We start from the raw sequence: 10496 nt of genomic DNA on the forward strand, positions 1-10496 counted from the left end.
CCAAGTTTTTTGTGCTCTGCTGTGATGTATGTTTTACATCCATTTTTTGCGAGATCAGTTTTGGAGGTGAACCCATTTTAAGGCAGATGCAGAGCTCATGTGTACCACATTTGAGAAAGAAGTCGGTACAAACCTTCTCACTACGTTCATTTGTCATCTAACCTGCTCATGAGGTTACAAATCTGTCATGTTTGTTGGAAACGATCCAAAGTGCCATCTAGACCAGCAAATCAGGTAATTATGAAAGGAGTAGGACTAGATCCACTTGGGTGATTTCTAGTTCATTGAATCTTGCATTTCAGTTCAGCATCCTGTTTCGATACGCTATTTGACTGAAATGTAATAATTTAATTAAAAGACATGCAATTACTAAAATGGCAGGACCATCTTAATTCATAATGACAACTTCCAAATTGGAAATCCATCCAATTCAATTCACTCAAAGTGATCTGAATTGCTGTTTGGAGGCCAGCCATACGTTTTGAACGGAGTGGGGTTAATCCAATTGGGTCGTCTCTAATTCATTGATTATCGCAGCTCATATGGCTTTTTAAAGATATGAGATTATACTTGAAAGAGTAAATGGTTCAAAAACCTCCTACCTTGCAAACAAATGAACAACAATGCCATTGTTCCTTTTCAATTCTAATGAGTGGGGCTTATGTTTAGTAACCCTAGAAGTTGGTTTTAGGAGTATTTTCAGCTGAATGTAGTGTAATGCCCCGAATTTTTGAGGGCTCCCAAGATTCCAAGCATCACCTATGCTTTGTAAAAGATGGTTTCTTGGTTATTTCTATATTATGCAATTAAGCATGTATAGGATTATACTAAACGGTGTATCATACTGTAGAATAAACACGATTAAAGCAGAAAATTAAATTGAAACGCATGTAGTATGATTATCCAGACTATGGGTCCAGCTGGGTCCAAAATACAAATTCCAAAATCAACAAAAATATAGAAAGGTAGCATCTAGCTAAGCTCGATCGCTCGACTCTCCCTGTCGATAAGTACGCAGCCTATATCGATCCATCAGAAAACTAGAAGTAAGAAAACTCTTCATCCATGCACACCTGATCCAATGCATCGGCCTCAGTGGTCCCTGCATCTATATCAGCATCTGGTTGGTATTTTAAAACACCGTTCCAGAGTGGGAGTGAGTGATCAACTTAGTGGTTCCATAAAGTATGAGTTACACATGTTATCAAGTCTATCAGCACAAGAATGATAAAGCAATGTAAAACAATCACTTCCTAATTATTCTTATTAATATAAAATAATGGAGTTTATGAAATGATGCATGCTCTCACTAACAACACTCCCTCAACACGCGACTCCGACCAGTTGGTTTGCGAATGACAACACTTCTTCATCACGCGACAACAACGCCTATTTCGCCACATTTTAAGTTAATACAATGCGATAAATGATTATGTTAGCCGAGTGATTAATTATACATATTCATTCAGCAGTTTGGGGAAGCCAGGATACCTCCCTTTTCGTCATTGGTCTCAACTGAATTACTAGACACGGGACGACCACAACAGTCCTACGCCTGTAATCTCTAATTTGTCTGGGTTCGTCATTCCCAGCTAAATACATACAAAAGGCAAGTTATAAAAGTAATGCTCGCGGTCACTACGGGGATGCTCATCACCCCAGCGTAAGCAGACAGCATGGACACGATGTCCTATACCACCATGTCCAGCTCATGAGTCTTGAGGATCGCCATGGTAACGGTTAATAGTAGACCTTTGCAATTTGTAAGGGGGGAGAGTTGTCTCAGATTCAAACAGTTGTGATCATACATGGTGAACATATATAGGGTTAGCCGGTTCTTTGGACAATTTTGGTTGATACGAGCAAATATCGGCGTGATCAGCATGGAGTGTGTAAGCACTTTGCGTGGCCCAGTCACTGTCGATCGTCCGTGTTTGACCCGAATCGATCGAACTTGCCCAGGGTAGCCAAACTAATTTGGTCTCATATCCAGGAATTTGCCGACTAACCAGACTACTCTTGTAGTCCTACTTCTTAATATAATCAAGTCAACAATCATTAAAGATGATTAGATTCACATTCAATCATCAAAATCAATAATCTACTCATTCAGGCATTTCATCGAATACGTAGCTGTCATTATCTTGAGATTTGTAAATCATGGATTGAAATCGAAATACACATAGGTTATCATGCAAATTCCAAGTTGGCAATCATAAATCATTTACTGAATAATAAAATTAATAAATGACAACATAAACATTTATGGTCCACACCTTTTGACGTTTCGCCCAATTCATAGCGCTTATTGAGTTAGAGTTTTGAGAAAATCATTGAAATACCTAAGCGGCATACAAGCTTATGAGATTAGGGACAAACAAGTATTGAAACCCTAGATTACAAGTGAAATTGAATACTTACCTCTATTTATTGTCGGGAAAGATCCGGCAACGACTCTTGTTATAGCAAAGCGGCTAAAGATGGGATGTGAGGGCGGAGGTGCACCAACACCTACACCCCAAGCTCTCTCTCTCTCTCTCTCTCTCTCTCTCTCTCTCTCTCTCTTCTTCTTCTTCTTCTTTCTCCTGTTTCTCTTCTCCCTTTCTCCATTTTTCTCTTGCTCTAGGGTATGAAATTCGTATGGGAGGAAAGGGTGCCCAAATGAAGGTTTTATATAGTACCAGATTTTGTGTAAATGGCCATAAGGCTGGGTTTTTACTATACTAACCCCATGGGTGTGTTTTTCTACCCTTTAGGGGCCACTAAGGGGCGTAGGAGTCAACTCCCACCATTGGATAGTTAACCCTAGCGATGATCTACACATAGACACAATCAGCCTGCCATTTGGACGCATCGATTGACAGGTGTGATCAAAAGCCTATTCAACGGTCACCGACTATCGATCGGACCCTCGACTATACGGATTTTTGTAAGACATTACTCTAGGTTGTTGCCCTAAATTTGGTCGTGATCTAATGGTCCGAAAGCCACAACTTGGGCAAAGACCGAACGTGGATAAGTGACTTAAGTACTTGGTTAATTTCAAGAATATTTACGCAACTCCTGCGCCGACCTTGTAAGTCCAAATTGAGCAATTCGAGTCATGATCTCGACTGGATGTCTCGCAAGGGACGTCAAGCCTAGTAAGACGAACATTACTCTATAATTTTGAAACTAGTGGCCCACTAACAAGCGGTCCAGAGCTCGTTTGGAAAATCAAGGCATTTTTGGAATGAATTAGGTAGCAAGATTTCTTGTGCGCAATGATTAGGATTTGAATTAACTATGTTCATAATGTGGCATATTCGCAATTAGTGAAAATGACGATTCAGTCATAATCACTCTAAACCGTTGGTTCGTAAGCTATATGGATAATTGGGCCACTTTGGTTTGTTAATTACGATCTGACCCCTAATTGTCTCGGATTTGGGTAGATATTTAATTTAGTTGTAGTCGTCTTGATTAGTCAGTAATAGGTAGGATAAATTTGGGCCCTATGTGAACAAATAACGAGGTTATACTCAGTGCTTAAGTGATTGGACAAATTCGTTGGCTTTCTATGGTTGATTAATCAAATTTATGTGATTTTTTACCAGTACCACCCGTGTATAGGCTCGCTTCGAGCGTCAAGGGTCAATAATCGACAATGTAAGCTAGTCATATCGAAGGTTTTCAAGGGTTTTTGGAAATTCAAAACAATGAAAATCCAAGACGTTACATGTAGACTATTGCGTCTTCTTAATTCTATATTTGTAGCCTACAAATCCAAAGGTTGAGATAATCCAATCGAGGTGAGTTTTCGGGCATCATCCATCCACGGAAGAATGCAGAAGACCAAAAGTAAGTGGGCCCCACTCATTCAGAACTAAAATCCTCATGCAATGTGGAAATGCTTGGGTGGCATATCAAATGGTTCCTCTTGAGGTACATCCAGCACCAATCCTCATCACCTGGTTCCCTGCGAATTCCTTTCATGAAATCCAAGTCGGCCCACCTAAGATTAGATTGTGGTGGACCACTGCATAGAGCAGTCCATGATTTGTAAACAGCCACAGAATCACCCCAATCAGATAATCAAAAGCCATCTGATTCTTCTATTGAAAAAGTTCAATCAAAGTCATCTGATTAAGGGACCATGAAATAGACAGTGAGACACGACTCCTACCTTGCATTTAGAAGGTCCTTAATCCAAGGGCTTTGATCGATCTGCTCATGGGGATTTGTAACACATAATCTAATAATACAAACACTGCCCATTGAGCAGTCATTACCAATCAAGAAGAACAATCAGGAAGTGTGAAAGGTGGGCCACCTGTTTGGTTGTTGGCCTAAGGAAAAAAAAAAAAAAAAACCTTCCCCAAAATTTGAATAGAGAAATGCTAGCAATTACCTCTTATCATTTAAGTTCCATCCAATGATTTACCATGAGGTGAAGGCCCATCATGTGGTGGGCCACCAATTGGATGAACCATAGGCCAAACATTGCAGTTTGACAACAGTGACCATACAGTCATGAGTTCTGCAGGGTTGAACACCGACCATCTAGAGCCATCCCTTTTTGCAGGCTGCTGATTGAGGGACACCAAAGTCCATTTCCTTGCTTTCCTGTACATGGCACATCCACATCCTAGACCACCAGATCAATGGCCCTGATCATCCCATGAACTGTGAGGAGAGCTGCATCAAAATACTAGCACAAGAATGGGGCGCAGGACATCAACGAAATTATCTGTATTCCAAGAGTCATGTTCCCCAACAATGAAACCAGGAGGCCTTTCTCTCTCTTTTAAGATTTTACAAACACATGCATACAACTGTTGGAAAGAAACCTCATTTTTCATGACATTCTCTCTTTAGTCATTTTGACGCAGGACAGCCCTAATTAAGATGCATGCTCATGGACACAATTAAACAACGAAAATAAAAGGAATAAATGATCTAAAATTCTAACAGTAATCATCATGACTGAGAAAATCATAAAGGAAACATGCAATGGAGCGGGCCATCACCACAACCATGGATTATGGAATTCAATTACTACTTAGGTTGGATCCGGCGAGGGATGAGACCTCCCGATCTTGCATGGTCACACCCAATCGATCAACGAAGATCACTAGTCCGAAGAATCAAGAAGTTTCTCGGATTAGGGATTTGAGAATTTGGGAGTTTAAGGTTTAGATCGGTTCTCAAGATTTTGATCGAAGAAGGATTAGCCAAAACTGAAAAATAGAATGAAGAAAATTATTACCTTAAAGAAGTTGGAGAGGCACAAGAAGAAATTAGAAGAAGAAGATCAAGGGAAGAGAAGAAGCACCATTAGAGAGAAGAGAGGAATGAGGCAACCAAAGGGTTTGCTTTTCATTAATCAATAGTTAAAATTCGAGTTTAGGACTTTAGCCCACTTAAATAAGCAAATAAAGACATAAAATTACTAAAATACCCCTAGGATAAGCAAATAAAGACATAAAATTACTAAAAGACTCATAACTAAGTCAAAACGCGCAAATAACATAAGTACGGGAAAGTTTGGGCGCTCGGTCTTCTTTCTCCAATCTTCCTTCACATGTGTCTTCCCTGAGTGGGGTCTTCTATATATCCAATCACATGTGAAAGGTCTTTAGCTCCTCAATAGTCGCCTATCCATAAGGACGGCACTTGTGGTTGACGCTTTCTTCGTTGGTACACCTTGAATGCGCTTGTGTCCGCATCAATTCCTCTCGGGTGAGAAAAACTCGACTCCGACGAGTTGAAGCTTTTGTAACGCTCGAGTATATCTGGATCAATACCCTGCAATGCGTCACCCGACAGCCACCTACATTCAGACGATGGTTTGTTCTTCCACTTGACAAGATACCTTTGGAAACCTCCCATCTCTCGTGGATACTATATCGTCATCCAAGATTTCCTTAATTGGTTCTTTATGGGTAATAGGTGGAGGAGAGGGTGGAAGGGGTTGGGTAGCAAACTCAGAAAAAGGCCATGAAAGGGAAGATGTATCAACAATGGGAGTATGGGCACGGACTAGTCTTCTACATTAAAAGTTGGATTAATGCTCGTTTCAGGTGGAAGGTCAACCCGATACGCGTTGGACCCAACCTTTTGTAATATCTTAAATGATCTAGCACTACGCGCTTGTAATTTCTTTGCAGATCCTTAAGAGAATCGCTCTGGCCTTATTCGTACCATTACATAGTCTCCTTCTTGAAATTCTTGCACTCTACGATAAGAATCAGCTGAAACTTTATAATCATCATTGCTCTTATTTAACCGATGTCTAATATGTGTATGCAAATCATGAATATGGCGTGCAAATGCATCGGCTGACTCAGAAGACCTTTGGGTAATAGACATAGGTAAGAAATCTATGGGCATTTTAGATTTATGACCACTTACAATTTCAAAAGGACTCAACCCTGTAGATCTATTAACTGACCCATTATAAGCAAGTTCAGCAGTTGGTAAAATTAGGTCTCAAGTCTTAACATGTTCACCTACTAGACAACGTAGAAGATTTCCAAGGCTACGGTTTACCACTTCAGTTTGACCATCTGTTTGTAGGTGGTAAGCAGTAGAAAATTACAAACGAGTTCCCCTAATGTGTCACAGTGTCTTCCAAAAATAGCTAGTAAATCGAACATCACGATTAAACACTATGGTTTTAGGTAACCCATGGAGACGCACCACACCATCAAAAAAGAGACGAGCAACATGAGACGCATCTGACGTCTTCGAACATGGGAGGAAATGCGTCATTTTAGAAAAATGGTCCACAATGACAAAAACGAAATCGTGCTTTTTTATAATCTTGGGAAGCCCGAGCACGAAGTCCATACTAATGTCCTGCCACGGAGCATGTGGCACTGGCAATGGCGTATACAGCCCTGTATTTTGCTTTCTTTGCTTTGCCAGCTGACATGTTCGACACTACTTTAAAACTTTGGCTACATCTCGCTGAGGCTTGGCCAATAAAAACGATCTTCCACGAGGGCAATGGTCTTATCACGACCAAAATGGCCAACTATCCCTCCTAAATGAAGCTCCCAAATGAGAAATTCACGAAGGGACATACGGGGAATACAAAGTCTGTCTCCTTTAAAAAGAAAGTCATCTTTAAGAACATATTCACCCATAATATGCTGGTCACTAGAAAGTGACGCGTAAGTACCCCCAAAATCAGGACATATGGGGTATTCATCTTTCAGTTGCTCAAATCTGACTACCTCTACACTCAAGGAGTTGAGCAACGCCACTCTCCTACTAAGGGCATCCGCTGGTTTGTTTTCAACCCCGGCCTTGTGTTTCAAAACAAACGAATATTCCTAAAGAAACACTACCCACTTGGCATGCCTTGGGTTGAGTTTCTTCTGAGAATGCAAATATCTCAAAGCCTCATGGTCAGAAAACAAAACGAATTCTTGCGGTAGGAGGTAGTGTCGCCAATGTCTCAGGGATTGCACTACCGCATAAAATTTTTTGTCGTAAGTGGAGTATTTTTGTTTTGCCTCATTCAGTTTCTCACTGAAATAGGCCACTGGGTGTCCTTCTTGACTCAACACTCCACCTATACCGACACCAGACACATCGCACGCTACTACAAAGACTTTAGAAAAGTCAGGTAGACGCATGACAGGAGCTTCCACCATCTTGCCCTTAATTTTTTTAAAAGCCTTGACGGCAGCTTTAGACCACACGAACTCTCCTTTTTTCATGCACTCGGTAATGGGAGCTATGATCGTGCTAAAACCCATAATGAACCGACGATAAAAAGTTGCTAGGCCATGAAAACTTCGCACCTCATGAATGTTCCTTGGTTCTGGCCACTCAACTATGGCCCTGACTTTTTCAGGGTCTGCGCGCATCCCTTCAGATTACACTATAAATCATAAGAACACAACTTCGCTAAACATGAATGTACATTTCTTAAGATTAGCGTACAACTTTTCCTTCCTAAGGACACTACAGACCTTCTTTAAATGTTCAAGGTGTGATTCCTTAATGGTACTATAAATAAGAATATCGTCAAAGTACACCACTGGAAATTTTTTCATGAACGGCATCAAAGCTTGTGTCATCACTCGCATGAAAGTACTGGGTGCGTTAGTCAAGCCGAAGGGCATGACTAACCACTCATACAGCCCATCTTTCGTCTTAAACGCCGTCTTCCACTCATTTCATGGGCGTATACGGATTTGATGATATCCACTCTTGAGGTCTATCTTAGAGAATATAGTGGACCTGGCCATCAGTCAAGCATATCATCAAATCTAGGTATAGGGAACCTATACTTGACAGTAATTTTGTTTATGGCACGGCTGTCCACACACATGCGCCACGTGTCGTCTCTCTTTGGCGTCAACAATGCAGGCACGGCATATGGGCTCATACTCTCTTGGATAAAACCCTTTTGCAGAAGCTCATCAACTTGCTTCTTCAACTCTGCATGCGCTGCAGGGTTCATCCTGTAGTGAGAAAGGTTCGGTAGCGTAGACCCTGGGACAAGATCAATGGTATGTTATATGTCCCTCATAGGTGGCAACTCATTCGGTAAGTCTTCAGGAAATACATCACTGTATTCCTTTAGGACCGAGGTCACCTCATGGGGCAAATCTGATGGAACCTCAAGTGTAATTTCTCTAGCCACAAGGGCATACATACACCATAGAATCATCCTTAGCCTCTTTTTCAAACTCTCTTGCGCTGATTATATGTAAAGACTTAGGTTTGAATTTTCCCATTTCTCTAGGCTCACTTGCCTTCTCATCCTACTTCTTCCCTAGTGTATTCTCAGGTGGCATGGGATTAAGTTTGATCTTTTTACCATTATACATAAAAGTACACGCATTCGAACGGCCAAAGATCGTGACATCATTATCGAATAGTCACGGTCTACCTAGGATAATATGTCTCACATCCATAGGTAAAACATCACACCACAGAAACTCTTTGTATGACCCAAACTCGATGGGGACTAGACATTGTTGGGTGACAGGTAGGGATGTCTTGTCAACCTAAGAAACTTTATACGGGTCTAGATAAGGTGTGGATTTCAGCTTTAAGCGATCTAATGTGCTAGTGGAAATCACATTCTGACAACTTCCACTGTCCACTATCACCTTACAATTCTTTTCACCACACTTGGCAATAGTGTAGAAGATAGTGCTTCGACGCCATTCAGCACTACTTCTAGACTGAGCTAACACACGCCTGACTACTGCAAGCGTTGTTTCCCCATCCACTTCTTCTTCATCAGTAAGTCCTCCTTCAGGGTGATACTCTTCAACTTTATAATCACCCTGGTCATCTCCACCCTCATGGGACTCGCCTATAACTAAGGCTCTCCCACGGCTCTTCGTAGGACACTGATTAGACATGTGGTCAAGGTTGCTACACTCATAACACCTCACTTGGCTCATGTTACTAGGACCGGCACCAAGAACCCCTTTGCCCTTGTCCTCCCTAGGCCTGGGCGGAATGGTCGCCTGTGCCCTAGGTTGACTACCAATATTAGGTCAAGTTCCTTGGGAAGTAGATGTAGCACTGGAGTCTCGGGACTCAAAACGACGAACGACAGGAGCCTTCAGATATTGCTCTAACTCCTGCACGACTTGATATGCTTCATCTAAGTCCGTTAAGGGCCGAGTAATAAGCTCGCACTGAAGATCCGCACAAAGGCCCGTCTTGAAACGCGAGAGCATTACTAGAGGGTCTTCTCGGATATCACATCGCATCACATACTCTTCAAATTTAACGATGTAGTCAGCGGCAGGCATTAGTACTTCTTCTTCAACTTCTCTTTCATCTCATACCAATGTGTGATAGGGGCTCTACCAACTCTCTCTATCCTACGCTCGGTGTTGGTCCAGAAGAGCTTGGCTTGACCCACAAGCTTCATCTTAGCAAACCGCATTTGACGGTTTTCCGACATGCCATACCACTCAAAGTAGTGGTCCATGTCAGCAACCCAGTCAAAGAACGCCTTGGGATCCAAGCGCCCATCAAAACTCGGAGCCTCAACTCTCACACTCTTCATCGCACGCTCATCTGGATCATAGCGGTCTTGATGACCACATGTGACTCGTGCCTTTCGCACCACACCACGACCGTTACCACGATCTCTATCCTCACTACCACCATGTGTGGCAACGCGTTCTTCAATGATTCCTTCCACTTGGGAGTGCGCATCTTCCCCTACAGCAGAATTTTTCTTTTGGGACGCCTCTAGTTGCTCCACCTTAGTCATGATAGTGGTAATTTGGTTCTCAAGGCGGGCAAACTCACGCATTTAACCCGCTTCTAGGGCGATTATCTTTTGTATCAATTGAGCAAGTTGCTCAGATAACAGTTCGTTATTCATGGTAGGTTGAAGTCCGAAACCTCTACCTCTTCTCATGGGCATACAATGAAGACTTGAACCAAACTCTACCTAACTAGACTACTAGGTGTTATGACTTTTAAGATGAATGCGATGAATGCAAAACTACTATGAACTGACACAA

Source organism: Magnolia sinica, chromosome 3 (genome assembly GCF_029962835.1).
Source record: "Magnolia sinica isolate HGM2019 chromosome 3, MsV1, whole genome shotgun sequence".
Taxonomy (NCBI): Eukaryota; Viridiplantae; Streptophyta; class Magnoliopsida; order Magnoliales; family Magnoliaceae; genus Magnolia; species Magnolia sinica.